Below are 25,770 nucleotides of genomic sequence, written 5' to 3'. Positions count from 1 at the left end.
GGTGGGGAATCAAGGAGAAATAAAAACAGAGAGTCTAACAGTCCAGAGATAAAACTCGCAAGTGTATAAACAAAGACAAGTGCTTCCAAGGCAGGACCTGAGGAAATTCTCCAAAGTGGTTAAGTCCACTCTCGAGCCAACCTCAGGGAACGCAGCAGTCGGTGCTGCCGCGGGAGGTAAAGGCGCCTGACTCTGGGAATCGTAGAGAAGAGAGACGGCAGCCGGCGAGAGCGCAAGGGACTCATCCGAGATGCCCCGTGCGGTCTGTCGCCGTCGCGTCTGCGCTGGAATCTGTGCTTGAAATTCGGGAATGTTGCGGGTCAGAAAACGGGGGCGGGGCGGGATCCGGAGTTCGGCGCGGAGGGAAATAGCAGCAGACTAGCGAGACGCGTAGAGGCTCAGAGAAAACCCTTCTAGAGGCAAAGGGACCTACACGCCCCGGGACGCACTAACTGAAGCCTGGCGGCGGGGAGGCGCGGGCGGCGGTGGGGCGGGGGCGGGGGCGGGGGCGGGGCGCGGGCCGCGCGGGGCCGCACAGCCAGTCAGAGGCTCTGCGCGCGGGCGGCGCGGACGCATTGGCCGGAACGCTAGGGCCCCAAACGCTCCAGCCGGAGGAGGCGCCGCACCTACTTCCGAATATAACCGACTACCGAGCTGAGGAGCGTGACTACGAGGAGGCGGCCTCCAAAGTGCAGTGAAAGCGCCCGGCGGGAAGGATGTGTTACCTGGGTCCCCTCCTCAGGGAGCGGCCGGGCGAGGTGGAGGATTCCCTCTGAAGGATTAAAAACTCGGCAGTTGTCTTCTGCCACAGGCTGGGGAGGACCCGAGCAACTGCTCCATTTGAACTGTGCCGACGGGCAGGAGGATGGGAGACGGGAATTGAGAGTCACGGACGAAGGACGGGGGAGTCTGGTGTCTGCTTGGTAAGTGGCTGGCATTCCTTCGCCGGTGACTGCTGTGTGTGATTGTGCACTTGGTCTCCCAGGCGCTGACAGTTTGTGACACGCTCGCTTCTGCAAAGCCATCCTTTCTTGCCGTGTTGCCAGAATTTTAAAACTGTCACAGAAAGCTGCTTGTTGTCGTTTTTGTTTTTTTAATCAAACATGTTATTTTTCTCTGCTGGGATTTCAGGTCAGAAAAGTTGAGGCAAGACTAAATATAACCTATTTGTGTTATCTTGTAATGTCATGCAGAATGAGAGTAAACAATTCCTACAGCTAAACTGTAAGGTGACAAATGCGAGGAGAGGGTAAGATTTTTTCTACAAAAGAAACTAAATGTTCAAAAAATAGGATGTCTTTCTCAGCTACTGGATGTATGTCTTGTGACTGGGGAGTGTGGTTGTGAGGATAGAGCCCAGATAACTGGGCATTTGGCAGTGCAATAACTTGTTAAATTCAGTAGGAATGCTCTATAAGTGGAGTTCTGCAAAGTTCGAGAGACTGAAAAAACAGTATCTTGGATTATGGTGAGGTGTTTTCTCAATGTTGTGTAGGAATGTGACAGATATTTTAAAGGATTATAAAAATTTGTTCAGACATCCTTATTGAGTTTTTTATTGAAAAATGGGAGAGGATATTAATTTGCATATATATGAACATAGTGTACAACAACCTCAAAAATTTTAAGTTGTTTTAATTAACTTTATTTTGAAAAGCCAAGAATCCCTTATTTATTTTAGAATTATTTTATTTTTACATTTCATAACCTCTCTGTCATGAAAAATGTAATCAATGCGCTAATTAAAGTACGGGTTTGGAAGCAAAAAAAAAACTTTTAAACTGTTGTATGTGAAGTGCCTTACCTGTGTTCAGTTCATCAAGTTTTTTCCTTAATTTAAAAGATAAAATCATATAGAGATGGCAAACTTCTACCTTGATTCTCAATTTTAGCTGGAAATAAGGATGAAAGAAAGAGATATACATTAGGATACAAACAAATAAATAGTGATCAAATTTTAAAATTAATAGAGGTATTTTTGATTACTGTTGAACTACAACAGGACTGCCAAAATAACTTATGACTATCACAGCAAGCTTAAAAGAGTTCATCGTGATTAATATCGTGACCTTAAACATAAAAGAATTAGTAATGATTAGGTCATTATTTTTCTCAAAGTGCCTGTAATCAGTTTTAAGCCACTTGCAAATGTTTCTTGGCATATTTTCCTACTTCATATTCAAATTATTATAAGTTTTATGTGGACCAGTATATTGAGTCTGAAACTTGACAGGTATATGTTCTTTTGATTCAAGTGGAAATAAACAATATGACTATGCAACAATACATTACATAAAACAAATGATTAAAAAATAAAAGATGTTATAAAGACCAAGTAAGGCTAGTGAAGGAAACAAAGAACAAAATTCAAAGTTAAAAGTTAAAAAAGGAAATGTGATATAAAAAGTAAAATAGAAAAGTAACGTAGCTGGAGTGTGGTGAGATGGTATTAAAGCATATTTGAAAACAGAAAATCAGTGAAATGCTTGTTACAATGTAAGTGCCAATGTTTTGTGCAGGGATTGGTGGAGCTTTTAAATTGTTCTTATTTAAAACTTCTGAAAACTAAAAAATGAGGAGGGAAAACTTCATTTTAATTTCTCTTTGATTCCATATACAACTGATAGAAAGTTTGAACTCTCAAAAGTTAGAAAAAAGAACATTACCCCAATAGATTAACTAAATGCCAGATTTTGCCTGTAAATTCTGAGGCACATGCATGGGAGGATGCATTTGAAAATAGATCTGAAAAGCTACAGTCGTGGGATTTTTAAATGGATTGCTGAAATACCTTAGTGTTTCCCAAAGTGAGCAATACGTCAACTATTAGGTGGTCTGAAATCTTTATTAAGTTAGGAAGATGAAAAATCACACCTTGAATGTACACATAAGCTATGTTTATTTTAAAAAATAATTAAAATTAGTTTCTTATGAAAGTTTAATCTTATGTGTCCAATTAAGTAACACTATCTATTAAAAATGGACCAGGTCTGGTTAATATATATTTCTTTATATATTTATATTTCAGGGAAGAGGTTGGAGTGTGGTTTAATGTCAAAAGTGACTTAGTGATCAGGACCAGAGGGTGTCAGTAAAGGACAGAGGGCTGTCTAGATGGAGAAAGTAAGGGCACGCTATGCTAGCCAAGTCATTTTGGGAGTTTGTCTTACTTCTAGCTAAAACAAAGATATAATTTTATGAAATTAAAAAAAGTGAAAACTTGTCTGGATGGCTGTAATAGGTTAAAGTTGATTTAACTATATTTAAGTTTGATTGGCTAAGACAAAGTTTTATAGCAGAGTTTACTGTTCCCCATCCATTAAAAACTAATTTAGGAATTTGATGAGGCCAAGATGCTTAAAATATAGTGTTATGCTGAATCCAACCTACCACACATATTTTGCTTACCTGTAGTCTTTGAATTGTCTCTCTTTTTAAATATGTTTAAAAAATTTGTTTACTGAGAGGTCGGAAATTTATTTCTCTTAATTTAAATAGACCCATACATTTATATAATTTGGTGTCTCAAAATTCTGACTTCAAGAGCTCAGATTTATTCATTTCTTATTACTGAAGATACAAACATAAAGTAAGAGAGGTTTGTATTTCTGACAAGATATTTTAAATTAGTGTTACAAGGCTGTGCTTATATGTCACATGAACTTCTTAGCACTTTATAGCAGGAAAGAGGCTGGTCGGAAGCTCAAAGCGGTAGAATCTCTGCGAGGTCTGTTTTCTGAGCATCTGTGATCAATAGCTCTACATTAGAGACTGGTGCATTTAAAAAGTAATGAAGTATATAAAAACTCTGTAACACTTAATATTTAGGATTAAAAACTATTATGAACAATATCCCATGTCTCTGCCCAGACCCCTTTCAATTAATATCTCCTCTTCTATATTTTTTGATATTCAAGTGTATAACATTAGAAAGATTGTGGTAAATGGAATATTATCCGTTTATAGTCTTCCCAGATACTTTGAACAGTTTTCTTGTTAATTATTTTCATGAAAATGAATAAAACAAATTTGGTAGTGTTTCACTGATACAGTGGATATGGGAAGAATTTTTTAAATGGCTTTATTATATATTTACTTTTTAGGAAGATATTAAATTTTTTTAAGTTGTGTGGTGGTATTAAATTATTTCCCATGAACTTGATATGACTATGTATTTAACTTCATTTATGTTTTACCTGTTGTAAATATGTGTATAAGCTAAATATTGAGCATTTTCATCCTTATCAACCCCTGAAGTTAAAACACAGTCTTTAATTCATATTACAGAGTATCACATATTGTATTTTTGACCTTACAGACTTCTTAAATGTTTCAATGGAAACATGAGCTTATAAGACTTAAGAGTCAGCCAAAACATGGAAGCTCGTCTTTTCTCTAGTACAGGGAAATGGAACTCCAGAAATAGGCAATAAAGTAATTCTGAAAAATAAATCAAAGTTCTGTTCTTTTTGTGGAAATCAAAAAATCAATGAATCCACCACTTCTTAATCTAATATAAACTAGTGTGAGATTTTTCATTTGTGAGAAACTTTAGAAAGTACAGTCATGTTATTTTACCATGCGTTTCTTGAGCTGGAATTCCTTGTGATCACTGTCATTTTTAAACAATTCCAAAAATGTTTTATTGAATGCATTTAACAACACAGTTGCAAAACAGATTTTTCTTCTCGTTTTCTCAGTGGTCCCTTAAAAATCCATAATGACCTAAATAACTTGCTTCCCTGTGGATACCACTTTTTATTTATTTTTAACAAGTGGACTTCTCTTAAAAGATCTGGTAGAACTTGCACAGTTACTCTTACTCCAGTCATGGTTCCAAATATTTCTTATATTCACTTGTATAAACCAAAAAAGTTGCAGTTTTGATAGAAAACAAAGTATTAAGGTATTTGTATAAGCTTCCCCACAAACATACCTTTATAGTTTGTGTCTTTACTCTAAAATATAGACCTGCTTAAGGGTTAAAGTGGCTAATTTGAACGTTATCCAAAATTTGAGCAATTGTATATCGGGCAAGGAGGAAGGTGAAAGTATTTCATTCATCTGAGTGATCAAAAACTCTTGTTTGTGACTGTTGACTGGCAAAGTGTAATTATATGCATAAACATTTTATGAGAGGGAATAAGAATCTGATCCTTATCATTCTTCTAGCTACTAAATGCTCAAGAAGGAAATCATCTCATTTCCCATTATGATCCAGTAGAGTAACTATAGCATATGGAGTTTAGGAAGAGAAATTTTGCTGATCAGTTAGGTGATAAAAGGTAGATTGAAATTCTCTTTCTCTCGATAGTCATAATATTGGCAGAAACATTCATCATGAGGCTAAAAACAATTAAGGGGCTCTTATTGAGAGAGATTTCATAATAGGGTAATTATAGTTATAATGTCTAGAGTCATAAACAAGATTCTTAATGTATTTTCACAAATATTTCAGTAGTTGCAGTAGTTTGTGTTTAGGAGATAACTAGTAGAGAAATGGTACATTTATTTGGTGAAAAATTTACTTTTAAGTATATGAACTTTCATCTTTATTTTCTCATATATTTAATTTCATGTTTATATGTATTAAAGAACAAAATTTTCTGAAAGTAAAGGTAACAAAGAGTTTAATTTTAATTATCCTAAGTTCTCCCATTTCAGTTTAATACAAGAATTGAGTTTTAAATGATACAGTATTTGATAAGATACTATTGTACTTTATAGCCCCTAAAATGACAGAATAATATGAAATCCCTGATGACGAAGATGAATATTAATTGGAAAATACAGGTTACAGTAGGAATTTAAAAAAGAATTCTTGTTTTCTAGAAATAAATTTTTATTTAATTGACTTTTCATAGTCATTAAATGTAAAATTGTTTCCTGGGCACCTAAACAAATTTAAGTGCCCCCCCACCCCAGTATTTCTGAAAACATTAGAAAAGCCTCATATTTAATCTCAGTTAGATTTTGGTTTTGTCTTATTTTGTTATTTTGAAACTTTCCTCTTTATATTCTTATCTAAAAGATATAGACTAGCTTAATCTAGTCTCTTATGTTAAAAAATTAATAAAACTATTTGTTAATGATGATTAATTTTGTCAATTTTGAGTATATTTAAAGATAAGAAATTCAAAAGTTATGTCTTTTATTAATTGATACCTTAAACTTCATAATTTGACACTCTTCCTCTTTCAGTGCCATTATTCTAATGACAGTGCGTGAGCTAGTGAATGAGAGTTTCTAATGCTAAAGTAAGCATGTCATTAAATATAAGCACAAATCACATGAGTTATTGATGATAAATAAATTATTAGGACGCTTAGAAAAAAGGTGACAATACCATTTAGTGTTGGGGGGAGTCTTAACGGCGCTCGTATTTTCACTTATTTAATGTGAAGAGTAATAAAGATAAAAAGAGGTGAAGTGTCATGTTTAACATTTGGTGGAAAAGATGGAATTAGAACCCAGTTCTCTTTAATGTCTAGGTCAGAGATTTTTATAGTTTATACGTTTTTCTTGCTGTGAAAATCTTAATTATTTTGATACCTACTCAAATCAAGATTAGGACATAAGTATATGTAATATTTTTTTGCCACTAGTTATCTGTAAAACATTGTCTTTTAAGACTAGAAAACTAAAAATCCAATTATATTAACTCAGAGGAAACAGCTATACCCATATTCTCTTAACGAAAAACTGAATGTCTAGACGACTTAATTGCTAGATGTGAACTTTTTCACAATGAACTTAGTGTGCACTCAACAGCTAAATCAAAAGGGAGAAGGTTTTTGACAGATTCAGTTAAGAAACCTGCGAACCCAAGTAGGAAAAGAAATGTAATTGATTTTTTCCGCTGTATATTTATAAAGGACTATCCATTTCTTTTGTTAATACTTTTTTTCTGTATTGGCAGTTGTTTTTTTCAGTAATACATGTTTAATGGGACACTAAGCAAAATAGAAAATCAATGAGAAATGTGAGGAGAAAATATTCCTGTGAATTGACAAGTTAGGATAAAATTTAAATCATGGGCTTCCTTAGGGCTATAACAATTTTAGCATTTAATAAAATGCAAAGCAGAAAGTGAAGTAGAAGTTCTCTAGAAATAGGCAGTATTTCTCTGAATTTTATAACTCAAATATCAACTTTTATATAAATTCTAGTTTTACTGTTATAATAATAAAGGAATTAAACAGAGAACAAATTTGAGCCTGTAATAGTATTTAGTTATCATTGTATCTGAACCAAAGTTCCTCTATGCTTAATTTTAATAACATGATGTAAATTATTTTAGAATGAATATATGCTAAAAATTTTCTTCTGTAGAGCTGAACATGATAAACTGTAAAATTGGCACAGTGCAACTCAGTGGAAAGGCAATTATATGTTGCTGGGTTTCTGATATAATATTATTTTTACAGATGTCTTCTCTCAAACTTTTCTTTGTATTAGACAAAGACAAGAGCTTTTTGTATGTCCCTATGGGGTGACTTCATATTTTAAGACTCTCTTTTCCTTTAAATACTGAGTATTTAAAGGTGACAAGTTAATGTACTAAAGATGAGGTGGAAGACTGGCTGAAATGATTAATGGCTAATTTGAGGTTTTTTTCTACCCTATGAATATAACCAAACTTTGCAAATAACCCTAGTAGAATATATAAAATATATTCTCCAACTTCAAAGTATAAATGGTCCTTAATATTTTTTGAATTTTTACTGTCTTTAGATATTTACTCACCTACAACTTACTTTGAAATTTTCAGTGTTTTCAAAGAGCAGTAACCTTAGTAGGAAAGAGTGGTTACTTGAGATTTAAGTTAAGTGATCCAGAGTTGATTTCATGAAAATTTACCATAAGTGTGTTTGAAAACTTATGACTGTATTTGTTTGTTTTTCATTCCCAAATGTGGTCTTGGTGGTATATACCTCAGTGAGTAAAATTAACAAAACGTAATTCATTTCACATTGAAAGAGATTTCTACATTATTTCACTCACTCAAATGGTCTATAGTGGGCAGTTGTAGTTAAGTAAGAATATAAAGGGCAATAAGTAGTTCATGGGCTGGTGGAGGAAATAAGCACATAGGGTGAATACACTTCAGTGTGAAATGTGCAGTTATATAGTATATACAGCTAAGATGCAAATTTTCAGTATTTCTCCTTTTGGAGACGGCTGTTAGTTTACTCCTACTGAGACTTTCCCGCATAGATTATTTCATGCTAGCGTTCTTTCGCTAATTGCTGCATTTACTTCCTAGTACCTAAATCATTTTGAAGTACTTTTTCTTCCAAGATTCACCTAACCATTTCAAGTGAATGTTGTGTTTTTCTACATCTCATTATAGTGCTAACTTTAGTATCTTAGACCCATCTAGTCTCTTGATGATATAGACAAATTTATGGTAAAACGAACATAGCTTAGATGCTGTGAAAATATGCAATTCTTATGTGTTGTTATAAATAAGCTTGATTTCTTTCAGTTATTAAGCATGGAATATTTATGGTGCTGGTGCTGGTGATACTTATTTTACAGGGGTGGATTAACTGTGAAGCTGTGAAGCTTTGCTTACACAGTCTCTTCCAGATAGTAGTAGTCATAGTAGCAACAGAGCAGGTAGTAAATATTATTTTGATAATTATAGTAATGTATCTAATATAAAGAGGCAGTATGGATTAGGGGATTTGGTGTTTTAATTTTAGGGTTAAGTCTTGGCTCTGCAATTTGTTAGCTGTGTTATTTTAGACATGTTACTTAACCTTTCCTTACATGCAAAATTAGGATAGTAAATGTCATGCAGTTGTGATAATATAAAAGAAAAAAACTACTTTTCAATGACAAAAAAAATGGCAGTGTTAGAAACATCAAAAACAAGTCTGGGAAGAAATTTTGATTTTACTTCAATTCCTATTCTAACATATAAGCTTTAAATTATCTACCAAAATATTTTGTTTTTGTATGAGGTGCAATGCTGTTCTAACTGTGGAAGGTGATATTGAGATGTATAGACCATGATCCTTTAAAGATTATTCTGTGTATCTTCTTTTTTATCTGAGTAATTTATTTGGATAGACATTTCTTACAAAATTAGTGTTTACAGTACTACTTACTTTTGGGGATCCAGAGGAAGTAAGAGGTTTGATCCCTGACAATGGAGAGGTGGAAAATTGTCAGTCAGAACACAATTTAATAAGAAGCTTAAGAAAATGTACTAGTAAGCATAGCTATTGAGATATTGGTCATACAAGTCTAAGGACCTTGGAGGAACAGAAATGGCCTTTGTGGGGATGGATTAAGCTGACTCTCCAGACAAAATGAGAAACACTAGGACTTGAAGGATGTTTCAGTTATGGATTGACAAAGACTCTTTTTCAGTTGGTGAGAAGAGAGGCAGAAATGAGGTGTATGTTTGGAAGGAAGTAGAAAGGTTAATTAATATAAAGAAAGAACTCTTTGTAATGCAACAAAGTTAATATATGTCAAATGAGGAAATGTAAAGGCTTCTGGGAGACAATTGAAGAATTGGGATTTTGTTGAAAGCAAGATGTTAACCATTTATTTTAAGATTAGATGAGGTTCAGGGCTTCCCTGGTGGTGCAGTGGTTAAGAATCCGCCTGCCAATGCAGGGTACACGGGTTCAAGTCCTGGTCTGGGAAGATCCCATATGCCGGGGAGCAGCTAAGCCCGTGCACCACAACTGCTGAGCCTGCGCTCTAGAGCCCACGAGGCACAACTACTGAAGCCCACGCCCGGGCTTTGCAACAAGAGAAGCCACCGCAGTGAGAAGCCTGTGCACCACAACAAAGAGTAGCCCCCACTCACTGCAACTAGAGAAAGCCCGTGTGCAGCAACGAAGACCAAACGCAGCCAAAAATAAATAAATAAATAAATAAAATAAGCTACAAGGATATATTTTACAACACAGGGAATATAGCCAATATTTAAAAAAAAAAAAAAAAAAAGATGAGGTTCAGCCCCAGTTTTTTGCCTTGCTGTGACGTGGACAAGTCACTTCCTCAGTTTATTAATCTCTCAAGCAAGGGAGGTGAAATCAATGAAAGTAAAGGATATCTTTTCAGGTTTTGATCAACTGTAATTCAGTGGCTGTGTGCGATGTGAGGTTTTGATGAAGAGGAAAATGGAAACAGAATTGTAGGTGTGGACAGGTGAGTTTAGGATAGATTCCACCAAACAGAGGTAATGAGACAAGAGATCATGTTCCTGGCATATGGGGAGGCCATGGAAAGAACATGGACTTGTTACACCCATGCTTGATTCTGGCTCAGCAGCTTCCTTTTGGTTCCCTGAGCAAAACGGTAACCTTTCTAAGATTTCATTTCTTTTCCTGTAAAAGAATGATACTGACTACTACCTCACTTTTTTTTTTTTTTTTTAAAGAAGGAAATGAGACTGTAGATTCAGGAGGCAAAATCATTTTCTTCATACCTTTAGGCCTAGTTGCTTACAAAAATCTCATTTTTTACTTAGGTTCAAGAAATATTTAAAGGCAGAAAAATCATTTGAATTTTGTATAAATATACATGGGTACAATCATTCCAGTTTTCCAAGCATGAGGAAACTCATGTAATTTCTTGGCACAATCTTGTAAATTTGTTCATAGGTGCTTTCTTTTCTTTTCATTGTCTTAATTTTACTTGCACATATTTAAAGAGATTACTTGATTTGGGTCTTTTTTATTTTATTGTCTTTTGATTTGCCTGAAAAAAAAAAAGTCTTTAATGTCCTTCTACAAAATTATTTAGAACATAGATTCTATTTTGGTAGGAGAGGGACATGTTTCAAATATTGTTTTTGAATCCCATGTGATTTCAAAATGGTATAGGAAATATTCTTTTGAAAATAATAAGTTCCCCCAATTATTTTCTTCTTCCATTTTTATTATGTTCTTGTTAATTAAAAAAATTGTGAGAGTGGCTCATGTTATAATCATTAAATGTTAATTTACTGCTAATTCATTAAAACAAATAGAAACGGAAGTCTTTTAAATTGTGAATTGTCATTAGATTTAATAGCAAAAATAAAAAGATTTCAGTTTGAAACATTTTACAGATACATTTTTCTACAAGTAATATTTGATATATTACCTTTTTTGGCTTGGCTACTCTGACAATAAGAGTTATTATCAACATACTTTTATGATTAATATGCTGCTTTAAATATGTATATGCTTTGTATCTGTACAACCAATCAACAACTTCCTCCAATATATATAGATCATTTTATTATTGCAGAAGATTTGATACATTAGAAAAAAAATGGAAGAAACAAATCTCACAAAAAATAGTCTCTTTCAAAAAAGTGTGGTAAGACTATACTGGGTCTGGAAATATTGGAGACAGAGGAAAAAAGAAAGGTGGAGAAAGCTACAAAGCAGACAGGAGAGGGAGCTGATAGAAAGCGATTTTATACTGTTCAATGAGGGTGTGATTAAGTAAGTATTCATATCATGAGATACTTTTAAAAATGCCTGGAGTTGATATTTCACCTGAAACAAAAGTGTCTCTTTATCTTTTTTACATGTAGTTGTCTTATAAGATAATAGGCTTTAGATATAAATACATGGTTGATTTTCCCAGACTGAATATCGAAATGCCGTCTATTAAAATATATTGTATAGTTGTTCTGATTAATACTAATTTAGAAGAAAGAAATGATTTAGTGTTCTCGTTCTCATTCTTATTTTTCTCCTTAGACATTCTGCATCATCAGATGTCTCCTACATATTACAACTTTAATAGATGCTTAAAAGTTAAGACAACTATCTTGATTTATTTTCAAATTAACTACCTTTTCCAAATGTTAATCTTTATTTGGTTAGTGTTTGCCTTTAGCCAATGTTTAGATAAATGGTCTGAGATCAATTTCTTTTTTATCTGAAGAAATTACTCTATCATTAGGTTCTTTTATCCTTTCATTTCAAACACACACACTAGGGTAATTCAAGTTTTTCAAGGGGAAAAAAGAAAACACAAATGCAAATAGATACATCTTCTTATTAATCTTTTTTCCCTAGGTAAAAATAATAGAAGCATCATATTAAGGATTAATTTAAAAAGACATTGTTTTGTAGAGGAATTACTTTCCAGTAACAACAAATACTTACAGTTTTTTCTAGTCCTTCATTGATAAAGAGTGGAGTGCTATCCAAGAATTACTTTAAATATGATCCTGAGATACTTTATGATAGAATACAAATGATCAGCTGCATTGGGTGTGTTATCAGCCTGGCCACTGCATGATAAAGCAGCTCTCACAAGTCAGAATCTGGAGGGAGAACACGGCTGTTGTCATCTCTTTTTTTGCTAACATGGGGGAATTGACAATGAGCAGTATAAAAAGAATATAGTAAAAGCCCTAAAATGTCTTCTAGTTCCTCTCAGAAGTAGCCATCCTCAACAGGATTTTATATGTACATCCTTTATGAAATTGTTACAGTGTATCTATTTTTTCTTAAAATAATTTTGGTTGTCTACATTACAATTCAAAAAGGTGTATAATTTTTGAACACTTTACTCTGTAATAAAGATATACCATAATTTATATAAATAATTCTTGTCTTAAAATTATTTGTCAATTTATTTTATATGCAAATGCTAATAAATATGTAATGAAAATTCTTATATATGCATTTTTACATAAGTGTGAGTAGATCTAGAAGTAGAGTTGCTAGGTCAGTGAGAATGTGCATTTAAAATGTTGGTTTTACTGCTGAATTGCCCTCCACAGGGATAGTTCCAGTTAGTACTCTTACCAAAATGTATTAGGATGTCTGTCTCTCTACACTGTAGCCAGTACAGTGTATTACGAAACTCCTTATTCTATACCCAGTGGAATAGATGAAAAAAAGTATCATATTTTTGTTTTAATTTATGCCTAATATTTTAAACATTTTATATATTTAATAAAACATTTTTTAACCTGCTGTTCTTGCCCTTCCCCAGTTTAAGTCTACTAAGTTGATCTTTTTCTTATTCTCTTTACATATTAACTGAAACCAAGAAACACATAGCAGCAAGAAGTCAATTAAAAATGCTTTGGGGCATTGCCAAATGTTTGAAGAAATAAAATACACGTCTGTGAAATGCCAGAGATATTTTATAAATAGCATTCTTTTCCCTTCCCCTTCTGCTGTGTGCAAAAGATCCAGTGGAGTTAAAATGAGGAGGAGACAATTCTACTTGGGTAGACTGGAAAGGGCTTCAAGCAAAGGAACATTCTTGGACAAATGATCCCTCTCATTTTCAAACCAGCCTTCCAAATAACATTCACCCAGCACTGATTCAAGGCATCTTTCACTGGAATAACATCTCCAGTCTGGTTTATCTTCCTCTATTGTCCAATATGTCAATCTTTCTGATGGAACGATCTTTCAAAGATTCAAGTCTTGTCATGCCATTTCTTTGCTTTGAAAGTTCTAATGGCTCTTACTGTTTGAAGAACACATTTCAGATTCTCAGTACGCCAGTATGCCAAGGAGCTCCGTAACTGTCCTTTAGAAACCATTTAAAGGCTCCTCTGCAACTACACCAATGTACACATTGTAGATTGAGCCACAACCTACACCAAAACCTGTCATTACATTTCCCGTCTCTATACTTTTGCTGACATTATTACTTCTGCTAAAAATGATGCTTCCAGATATCTTCATGCAAAAACTACTTTTCCTACCAGGAGATCACAAGCTGCTTTAAAGATAGGAACATATTTTGATCATTTTTATAAACTACTCTGTGTAACGTGAACAAGTGAAATGTTTATTTAATGTTGTCCTAACATAATTCTCTAAATAACAATTCTTTGAAGATGCCACTATTGAGAAATACTACGTAAGAAGCAATTACATTTAGTATAGTATAACACAGAATGAACTCTTAGCCAGTGTTCTTACTATACCTCTATATAAGTTTGGGTTTGGTACTTGACCTGACAAAGTCAGTAAAATTCATTATTTGTCCAAGTGGTCTTTTCCTAATTGTAGTGAAGAAACCAAACTTGTATATCCTTGAAGAATTTATGTTGAAGGTTTTTAAACATTTTTTAAATTTTTATGTAAATTTCAAGATCCATTGAATCTCTGGATTTTGCTACATCTGCATGGCTCATTACAAAACATGTAACATTGCTTGTTATAAAAACATTGGGCAGTAGACCAATACTTACTTTAGCACTTCTGAAACATGGGCAGATATTTTTCATTTTATATATCATTTATAAATGTGAATCAGTCCCACAAAGTTTAAACTTCTTAGCACAAAGAAATCAAGAAGGATATATACTATTTTACACCTCACTGTAAGATACTACATAGGAAAAGTTTTATAATGAAAAATGACGTATCATACATTGTTTGAATTTCACCATTGAATAAAAGCTTAAGTAGCAGTAAGTAAAATGTCCTATCTGTAAGTAAAATAAATTATAAACTTAATTCTGAGTTCTACTTATCATAGAATTCTATTCCAGTTCAACAAATTAGCAACCTGCTAACATGTGGTACATATCTATCAGATAGCAAAGTTATCAAAAGAATAATAAACAATTAACTGAAAACTGAAAAGGCATTTCCTGTATCTTTTCAATATAATTAAATTTTTGTCATAGATATCTCTTTTGGGGTCTATTTTAAATAAAGCATAATTATCTTATCCATAAAAATAATGTTTCCCTCATTCTGGTATACATTTTGATAACAATTAAAAATTGAGTCCATAAACTCAATGTCATAAGGTCATAGATCACAGCAAGCCTAAAAGTGTTTCTCAGCTTTTCAGATCACTGACTATTTAAGTCTGGGAGTGCTGTTATCTCCTTTATTCCCTGTGCTTCTTTCTTCTTTATCTTGAGATTCCATTCTTTTAACGAGTTCCCTCTGAACAAGAGCTCTGTGTCATCAACAGGAAATACTATTGAACTGTGTAAGGATCTACATTCTTATTTTTTCCATCACTAGACAAACTCAGAAAAGCCAAGCTGCTGTTCATTGTATTCTCTCTGCCTCAAGAGCAAACACTAACAGTAGAAATCAAATAGAAGACCAGGACTCCTTTCTGAGATCAGGGAAAAATAGAGCGTTTACAAGTGTCCAACACAAGATGCTAGCCAGAGTCACAAACATTCCAGTGAGCACAACTAAAACTACCTTCTCATCTCTGTGATTTTGCAGAGTAGTGGGCAGTTGCTTAACAAGGGAGAAGATGAATGTGTGTATACTTGCTGCTGAGCACTGAATCCAAAAGCAGAAAAGAAACCAATGGTGGTATTAGCTTCTGTGGTCATAGTGCTGAGAAATAGATGGCCTGGGGGAATCAGCAGTGCCCTATCAAACATTTAAAAGGAATGTTCCTTGGCATTCCTAAACATCTATGAAAAAATTTCAGAGATTTTTACATTAAAAAAATGGTGTAGCATGTCAGAGTATCAGAAAAAAACAACAAAAAAAAACCCAAAACCTCAAATAGCATATACCCATTTTAATTTTTTCAGTAATTTTAAGCTTAGCATTTTTTCAGGATGGAAGGGGGGTTGGGGGGAGTTCATCCTTCATTTGGGTGTAAAATCAATTTGATAAGAAGAATTCCCCATCAGGTCTTTATTCAGTAGCAGAGGGGTAAGAATTTGGACACTTTGGACTACTGTTACCAAGGTGCCAATTAGAGGGGGGCAGTTATTGGAGAAAAAGGCAAAAGATAATTAAGTATGACACAAATGTCTGTAAATTTTGAAAGAAAAATAAGAAAATATAATTTATTGATTAGAACCAAAACCATTTTACTTGTTTTTATATTTATATAGGTTGTTTTTTTTCCCCAAATACTGTGAAAACTCTCAAAGACTGGAGACATGACTTAAATTATTAGTCTTGGTGTAGCAAAGGTTTATCATAAAAATAAGTATGTACATTAAATACATTCTATTATACATGAATAAATATTGTACCTGCCTGATTAATGAGTATAATACTGGTGTTTGATAATATTTGATGCCATTATTCTTAGGCTTTATATTTACCAGTTAACTACATTTCTTTCCACATAATTTAAGTTTCAAAAACCTGAAGCTGTAAAAATTCAAAGAAAAATACCCAAGAAAAATAAAAGAAATATTAAGAGATCATGCAAAAATAAAAGTAAAAAATGGGTACCCTTCAATTCAGCCTGTGTTTATTTGCTGTTTACTATGTGCAATGCAAGTTGACATGTGGATGGCACAAACACATATTTAAATATTAACAGTGTATCAAGTTTACTCTGAACTTTTTATGCATAAAGCAAAACCTCACAATATCCATTATATAAATGGTTTTGCTGATGCATGTAGAGAGATATTGTATATGCTTTCAACTACCTTTTATGTTAAAAGAAGAAAAAGCTGTCACAAATCCAAAATATTAGCATTAACATTTCTTTAGTCATAATTTTAGGGCTCATTATAAAATTAAAAAACAAAACTGCAAAATTTAATTAATGCCCTTCCAGATAATAATAGTAATATTAATGATAGTAATAATAATAAGCAACTTAGGAGATGTAAACCAAAGCTATAAAGAGGAAGAAATGTAATTTTGTTTTAACTTGAACCAGTCTCCTCAAATCTGCAAATCTCTATTCCTCATTTCTCATTTATTCAGGGAGGACACAAAACTGAGTAAGATAGACTGCGCTGGCCTTGAATTTTCAGAACGTGACCTTAACTTTGATGGAGTAGGTATTTACCATCACGAACCATCTCTGAACATTTTTATTATTTCATTTTATTATTTCAAAACTTACCTGCGAATTTTACCTTTTCAAAACTTTTGTTTCCACCTCTGCTTTTATTCAATCATTTTTTCCTTCTCTTGGGTCTCCACCCCTCAGGTTTTTGCCATCTCTGTAGTACCTTCAGTCTCTCCACTTCACTAGCTTTCTTTTGTCCTAAAACATATGCAGGCTGGTCCAGTCTTAAAAATAAAAGTAAGCTGCCTTCTTGCCCTGCTTTTGCTCAAGCTACTACCTTATGTGGACTTTCACACTTCCCTTCTCCTTCAGACTCATTTGTTGGCATACCTTACCTCTCTTCCTCTCAATTCAATGAAGATCATTTTACGAGTCTTTATTCCCATCACCAAACACATAAGATGCTCAGCAAATGCTTGTTGAAGGATACACAAATCCTACCATGTTCTTTCATTTCAGTATGATTACACCCATGAAATGAAGTTTTAGATTTTGTTATTTAAATTTGCTAGAATAATAAATAGCATAGTATCAGTAAATAGTATCCCTTAATCTTTAAGTTTTTAGCACACATAGAAAGAACCTGGTGATAGTTATGGGCAGTGTACAAAGTGCTATTCATTACATGTTTAAGGACCATAATTTAATTTTGATGCCTGAATCAGTAATACTTATTTGAGTTTTATGGTAGACTAAAAATCTCTAATCTGGCATGGCACAAGCCTAGTTTTGTAATGATAATTTCATGGAAACAATGCAAATAGCTGTTGGCATATGGAGATGTGCCAACATGTTTCCCATCTCACTGTCTCTGCACATACTGTTCCTTGGCCTGAAGTGTTCCTTCCTCTTTCTTTACCTGAATACTCCTTACCATTTATATCTAGAGTATCACTTCCTCAAAAAGGCAACCATCTGTCTCATAATTTTCTTTTTTAGCAAAATTGTTCCTTTTGCAACATTTATCAAATTATGAGATTGTATAATTATTTAAGTATTTATTTGATAAATAACACACTTCCATTTTTGAAACTCTGTAAGGGTTCAAATTTTATTTTGTGTATTTTGCAATTAGTACATTGCCTGGAATATAGTGGGCACTTGATAAAATACTTATTAAATAAATGAAGAGGTGAATGAACACAGATGCAGTCTGGGATAGCTATTTAATGCACAGTTCTTTACTTGAGGAATTAGCGTTTCCATTGATCTCATTAGTGTGCTACCATAACTCCAAGGGACTGTGATTCCTTCTCAAACATTTAAAATTTAATTTAAATGTCTCAGGATCCACCTAGCGTTCTTTGTTGTCAGGCCCCCAAAACCATTTCAGCCGTACACCTTCCGTTCTTCAATAGTGGTACCTCCGTGGACCCCGAATTAATTTGACTAAAGCCTTTCCTATCCTTGATTGGAGAATGGAGAATACATTGTAGGAAAGGAGTTGGGGAAAAAAGTGTTTTTTAAACAATATTTGCAAAACTCATTTCCTAGAATGTTGCTAAGCACTAGAGGAATAAAATCAAGGTGCCATGGGAATTAACTTTTAAATTTCATTATTTTATCATATTAGAATAATTAGAAGTTGCATTATCAAATATCAAGTGTGATATACTTAAAGCATAGTAAAAAAGTATAATGCCTTATAATTAAGGAATGGTCATTGGATGTACATGAAAATAGCCTAGAAAGATATTGCTGTCTTAGAAAGTAGCTAAAATATTGTTGACATTTAATTTTTTAGTGTCTTTAACCAGAAAAAGCTCAATTTTCTATATGGCATTGACTGAATCTTAATAATTTCCTAATACTAAGTATTATTCACATTCATGTTTTTCTACTGACATGACTTTTTCCCATGATAAAATTAAGACAATCTCAGTTTAAAGACAGAAAAGACATTAGAATTAAGTTAGACAATATTAACTAAAAATCTGAGTGTCTAGAGATTTCTGTCTAACATTGATTCTGAATGCCATCCAGAGTGAGTTGTCCTCTTTTCTATTTTTTGTATGACTATCTGAACTCTTGGATATTCTGATGATAAATGAGACAATGTGAGAGAATTGTTTTATGTCTCTAAAAATAGTCTACCAGTTATTCAATAAACAACATGAAGTAAATTTCTATCATGTGCTATACTCTCTCTTAAAGCATTATTTATATTCATATTCACTGCAGAGAAAATAAGTCTTTCTTATACGTAATAGGTAAAGAATATGAAGTAACAATCAAATCCTGTTATGAGATATTGTACATGAAATATAATTGCATGCTTGAAAATCAGGCCCTCCCCTAATATTTGTGAGTCTGGGACAAGAACATATTTATTGGTCCACATATCATGTGTAAATACTTAAAAGTTTTAAACTAAGCTAATGAACTTCTATTCTTCAATCTGATAAATATCTCTTTATAAGTCCTGAGAAATCAGTTGTGAATTTGGAATATTTTTCTTAAACATTGATAAACATTGATTTTAATTTTTTCTTTATTTTTTAAGTGTTTTAAGTTTTTACTTTATTACAGGCTTTTCTGTTTTTAATCATTACATGTGTTTTCAACATTTCATTTTTCTGCTCCATTGTATTCCATTTATATTTCATTATGATTCCCATCTATCATATCTTCAAGTCATGTCTACTATTTTCTTTCTTTTTTTAAAATTTTTATTTTATATTGGAGCATAGTTGATTAACAATGTTGTGTTAGTTTCAGGGGTATAGCAAAGTGATTCAGTTATACATATACTGGAATTTGGAATTTTTATACTCCTTGAAGTTCGATGCAAAACCATGGAGCCTGGAGGAAGCTGACTTCAGGCCCCTACCCTGATTGTCAGCCTGGCCATTTCCTCTCTATACCACAAGGGGCTTTGTGCACATTGGTGGACATTCCAGCTCACATTTCCAAACACCCTTCACCTTCCCTAAATCTTGGCTACCCTTCAGGTTTACAGGTATGCATACCAGTCTGCCCAAAGAGATGGACTTAGGTAAGAGGCACATAAGAACCTGGAGACAGGTAGTCTAGTGTGATCTAGAGCAGGGAATAGTGGATACCGATTCTGCACAGATAATTCTTCTTGGTTACCAAAATCTTTTCCTTCAGGGGAGTGGCACAGCTGGAGAAAAGGCAAAGCAAGGCCACCTACGAAGTGTTAATCCCAAAATAGAAAGATAATAATGACAATGTAATGAAACTGTTACTGGGAAATTTCAAAGTAGTCTCCCTAGTATCAATGTTATAATAATAAAGAGAAGCAAGGTGAACAAACTAGGTGCCTGGGTGCAAAAACAGCCTTGCCACTTAGTAATCTATAGGTGAAGCTATTTAATAGCTTTGTGCTTCAGTATCCTCACCTGTAAGTTGGTAGTAATACTTACTCTTAAGCATGTTGTTGAGATTAGGTCGTGTGCAAAGCACACGAAACAGTACCTGGCATATAGTAAGCACCAAATAAGTATTAGCCATTATTTTGAAGTGCTAAAGAATGCTCACTATATACAGGCTGCATACTATTTAATCCCATTTAAAATCTGGAATTTTAATCCAAGAATAACATTTCCCTTATGTTATGTAAATACTTCAGTTTAAAGTTAGAAACTAAGTCTTTATTAAACATTATCTGTAATAGCTACCTTCTATCAAAACAGCACAGAAATAATACTTGTTGACTAATATGTGCCTGGTCCCATGCTAAAAACGTTTTATGCATTATCACATTTAGTTCTCAAAGCTAACTTAAAATGGTGCGTTCTTTCCTGATCTGTGGGACCATATTCTTAATTTGGTCCCATGAAATCTATTACCTGAATAAATTAATATAGTTGTATCTGTATATATAGATTTTATTAGGAAATGAGAATTTCAATAAATTACAAAAGGTTTTACTTTATGCTTATAAATGAGCAGTTGTAGAAGCCATCTTCAGAACTGAAGACAAGTTTTTAAAAAATGTGAAGTACATTTTTATTATATATCTCAGGATCATTACTGGGTAGAAGTATCATTGCTAGAGATACTGTTATGATAATCATATCACAAGAGTTTATAGCCCCCGGTCTTAATGCTGAATAAAAGGCTGTCCTTAATGATGAATAAAAGGCTATCCGTTGAGGCATTCAGTAGTAAATGTGATTAATGTAAAAAGTGATATTTGGTAAACAAACTAATTGAATTTAACATAATTTAAAGAAGACTCAATGGGAAAATAACCCATTGAAACCCAGTAGTAGTAAGGAAATAAAATGACTCTGCCATTGGTGAGCAGGTCTCACATAATTAGCATCATGATGAAACCACAGTAGAACCTTGAGCACCATGTGAGAGTAAACCGTCCTGCTGTCAAATGCATGCTCCGGAAGGGACCTCTGTGCACAGTGCCAAGTTTAAGGAATGCACATTTTGGTTGTAGGTGTTCATTGTGAGATATATGAAAAATAGTGTATATATAAGATATTAGAAAAATAATATACATTATAAGTGAAATTTGTAGCTTTTTCTTGGAAAATATAGATTTACAGGTTTTATTTATATGTTTAATAAAACTACTGTCTGATATATTGTTTATAAATTGTTTACCATTTACTAAGTGATACAATATCTCATAGATTTTTTTTCTTTTCCATTTATTCGACAGAACATCTTACACAAGGCCTGCTATCTACTAGAAGAGGGTTAATGCCCCTTATTACAAAAAAGAGAAGTCAGCTGTCTTTCTGATAATGCAGTTAGGTAATATAACTTGTCTATTGTCAGACAGAAATGGAATTTAACATTTTTAACATCAAGCCTCATATACAATTGACTAAGATCCTCAATTTATCTCAGGAATGACTTAATAAAATTGAACTGGACTAGTAGAAAGGAGCATTTTAAAAGCTGCTCAAAGTTAAAGTTTATTCATATACCTGTAATAAATATTTATAAAATCATCCACTTCAACATTTATTTACCTTCTTTTATTTCTTTGTTTAGAAATAGAATATCATTTAAACATTGCAGTCATTATCTATTTTTAAATGATTAACCAAAACAAAAAGAATATGAGTGAATTTAGAACCTTTATTTCCAGTGTAAAACCAAAAAGTAATGGTATCAGTAATAATAGCTGAAGTTTATTAAAGACTTACATTTTAATAGCCTTTTCTATTCCAGTACTCTAATTTGTTCTTCCTATGTGAGTGAAATATTTATATATATATATATATATATGTCATATAATTATCAATATTGAGAAGTGGTAATACATAAGGCTAATCTTATCATTTGGTCTTGGGAAAAAACAAACAAAAAGAGTGTGTGTATAGTGTGTCTTGCAAAATTAGGCCATTTAAAGTGCAGTAATGAAATATAAATTGTAACTAACATTATGTATATGATACATAGGTAATTTCACAGTTTTTTAAAAGCTCCCAAAACTGGGTATGTAAAATTTTTTGTATTGATCACGTGTACCTCAGTTTCCACTAATTCATCCAGTAAAAGCTAATTAAGAAATTCAGCCATCTGAGCAATGAAAATAAGTTCTTCTTAATAGGATCAACTGTTCAGCTTTTGACTTTGTGAGATTTTACCCTAATAATTAAAAATGTCTTAGTTAACAGCACAAATCATGGCACAGGCTATTTCCATAACTCATACATAAATTAACAACTGTTCTGTTCCTCCTTTGCAAAACATTGCAGCTTTCAGATATATTTTCATTTTAAATAGTTGTGAAAATTTATTTGTACTTGTGAAAAAGTGCAGCTTATGAGACTTTCACATGATTTGTGCAGTTATGTTAAATGTATCTAATATATTTTTAAAATGTGTTCTGAAAGTTAATTCTTTTTCCATGCCTTTTATGAAAAAAACAGTATATTTCATTTTTATGAAAGATAATTGGAAAGAAAACAAGCTGTTTCACAGACATACACAACTGTAAAGCTTAACATAATATCATGCCACCCTATTTAAAGCATATTGGAATAACTTTCCCTTTTCCTTACATTTTGCCCAGAAGGTTTTACAGTCAGTGCACAAACTAAGTCTTAAAATGATAGTAAATCAGACTACTGATGTCAGTTCACAGATAAAATTGAAGGTGACCCAACATATTAAATCAATGGAGTGACTTTAAGATCTGCTCTAAAAAGGTGGAGGTACTGCTATACAACCTAAGGCAGAGCAAGGCTGTCTCAGTCCAGAGGTGATGTCATGAATTGTGCTGGATTACAATGTTAAGATATCAATCATTACAAAAAAAAAAAAAAATGCATATTGACCAATTTTAAACAAAATCAATATCAAAATGCTTCATTATTTCCAGTTTTTCTCTATTTTCAGGGATTACTCTGTATAAATGGCCACAAAATAAAAATCTTACTTATCTAGGATCTTTATTTAAGTATTTTCATACTATTAGTTATGAAATAAATTACTAGATAGGAAGCAGATACAAATTGGTTGTTCGCATTGTTTACACTATTTGTGTTTTATTGGCTTCTTTCTATGTTCTAGTGCATCACATGAAGCTTTCAGTTTGTAACTCTTTAGAGACTACACTGTCTTGCACCTTTAGTTTGGCAAAGCCAGATTCTTATTAATAGGTAGTACACCATAAAATTCTGTATTATTTAGAAAAGAAATTCAAAAGGAATTTACCCAAATGAAATGAGTACTTCCACTGTGCCATTAGTTACATCCTAAATCCACATCTTAGGCAAAGATGGTTTCTAGTCTGCTGAAATTCACCAGAAGTGGCTCATCCTTCCATTTTCCTTACTATGCTTTCATTGTATAAAGTTGGACTAAAAACCTATAACAATGTCTTGAAAACACTGCTAATTTTCTGTTAATTCACGATCAGTTTTAATTTTGCTGCTGCTCTGCTCCTCTCTCAATCTATCTCCCTCCCTTTTCTGGAAGAGATTTCAGAAACATGGTAATAGTATATACCATGGCTGCTCTATATAGTCAAACATACCTGTTAACAATAGTAATGCTGGAGCCAAATCACCTTGCTTCAAAATTTGGTGCTTCCACTTGATCAAGTTTTCTTCTCTTTGCCTCGTTTTCCTCCTTGTAATGACCTGAATTACTTAGTAAATTAAGGGTGGCTTGTGCAGTTGACTTAATCTTAGCAATTGACTTAATTTTATTTGCATATTCATCTGAGCTAGAGAAGTAAAACAGAAAAGTAAATGCACAAGGTGTCAGATGTTCATAGAAATTCTCTCCCTACATTTTGAAATATGACTTAAATGAGCCTATTTCCTTTTACTGTAGACTGTCCATGGTCACGCTGATCCCTTTATGGGCCAGTTAATCCAGAAGTATATCTAAAATCTATTCATTATTGCAGGATGAAAACCTACATGAAACATATTGAATTTTTTTCATATGAATAAAGAACAGAAAGTGAGAGAACAGAGGCAAATTAATAATTTTCTTCAAGTCCCAGTATATATACTTACATAGACACATTTGTATATATTCCTATTATCAATTATTTAAATAAGATTGATAAAGGCTGAAAATCAAAGGTTTTATATTTTCAATTTGTCAGAGCCCTACGTGACTCTGATCCTCTCTGTTTTCCATGTTTCCCATTCTAAAAAGGAAAGAATAAAATCTTGCTTGTTCTATTTCTTACTTTATTTCCAAAAACTAGGTGATGTTGTGAATCTAGTTGATGGTGAGAGTATTATGCAATGAATTAGTTTCTATGATAACTACTTTTTGTTGTATAGCACAGTAAACAGTAAACTTGTAAATTGGAAATTTAAAACTTGTAAATTGGAAATCCGGGGCCCATTGCAGTACAGCTAGTAGAAACACATTCTTTCAGAATGTGATTACTAACATAATTCTTGAGTATGGAGAATTACTTCCAAGCAAAACAGTCAGCTCTCCCCGATGAGATGCATTGACTGACACTTTAGTAGAAAGAAAAGTAGAAAATGAGAACATGAGAAGAATATGTATTGTAGAGAATATAATGTGAAAGACAGACTAAAACAATTTATGGATTTTTTTATGTTTAGGAGAGTGAAGAAGAAAGGTGGGAAATAAATTTATAATATTTCTATTACTTGAAATATATGTGCTTTTATATTATAATTTGGTGGAGGATGTTCTATTTTTTATTTAGATTAACTCAATAATTGGTATTTGTCAGGAGAAAAAGGAGCTCTTCTATATCAGAATTAATATTTCAAATAGAAAAAACATTGGAGAAAAAGAAAGCCATACCTTAAAGAAATAAGGATTTCTTTTTAAATTGAAATAGTAAATCCAAATGTAGCATACAAGTATGGATATTCAGGTTAAGATTCTTTTGTTTTTCTAGGGAAAAATAGGCTCTTTAATGGTGATCTAATATATTTCTAAGTGTTTGGCACATAGTTAATATTTTAGTGCTTTGCATATATTTAGCAATTTATAAACTTGAGCAGTTTCTTGAAATTTCAATATTTTCATTCCTTTCTCAAGAAATAATCATGGAATGAAACATAATATATTCTCATATTAAATAATGCTTTTTACATGCAATATATTTAATACAGCATATTTTTTGAATCATAGCCTGCTCCTTAAGTGAATCTCAGTATGTAACAATTATTAATATCCTATATATATGCTAATATCACACATATGCATACATATATATACTATACATGTGAATATACATCTGTGTGCTTTGTGTATGTATTAATATTATACATGTATATTATATAATACTCTAGTTGTTACAACTCAAGTTCAGAATAGTATTATTTAACATTGCCAAAGTAATCATAGGAGGATGAAATAAAATAACCACTAAAAATATGGAAAATAATAATTTCCTGACTTCAGCAATATTAGTGGAAGCTGTTTCAGGAGGCCTGTATACTTCTCTCCTACATCATATTATTCTTACTAATTATAAGCCAGATCTCCTTTTTATAATGCATTTGAAGAAAGTCATTTCTAACTGTATAGTTTCATTTAATTTAGTGTAATGGCATCAGTGTACTTGGTCCTAAAGGGAAAGAG

The 25,770-nt window shown here is 32.9% G+C and overlaps 1 protein-coding gene across 2 annotated transcripts in view; it reads left to right on the top strand.

Moving 5' to 3' along the window:
- The first annotated feature begins 603 nt into the window (after positions 1-603).
- Positions 604-25,770, top strand: part of CNTN5 (contactin 5) — a 1,402,912-nt gene continuing 1,377,745 nt past the window's right edge. For both annotated transcript variants that reach the window (XM_059930535.1, XM_059930534.1), the window contains exon 1: positions 604-923. The gene's annotated coding sequence lies outside the window, so the exon portion shown is untranslated. The remainder of the gene's footprint in view (positions 924-25,770) is intronic.

The sequence above is a fragment of the Balaenoptera ricei genome, chromosome 8, assembly GCF_028023285.1.
Source record: "Balaenoptera ricei isolate mBalRic1 chromosome 8, mBalRic1.hap2, whole genome shotgun sequence".
In the NCBI taxonomy this organism is placed as follows: domain Eukaryota; kingdom Metazoa; phylum Chordata; class Mammalia; order Artiodactyla; family Balaenopteridae; genus Balaenoptera; species Balaenoptera ricei.
This window is presented reverse-complemented; position numbering and strand designations above follow the sequence as displayed.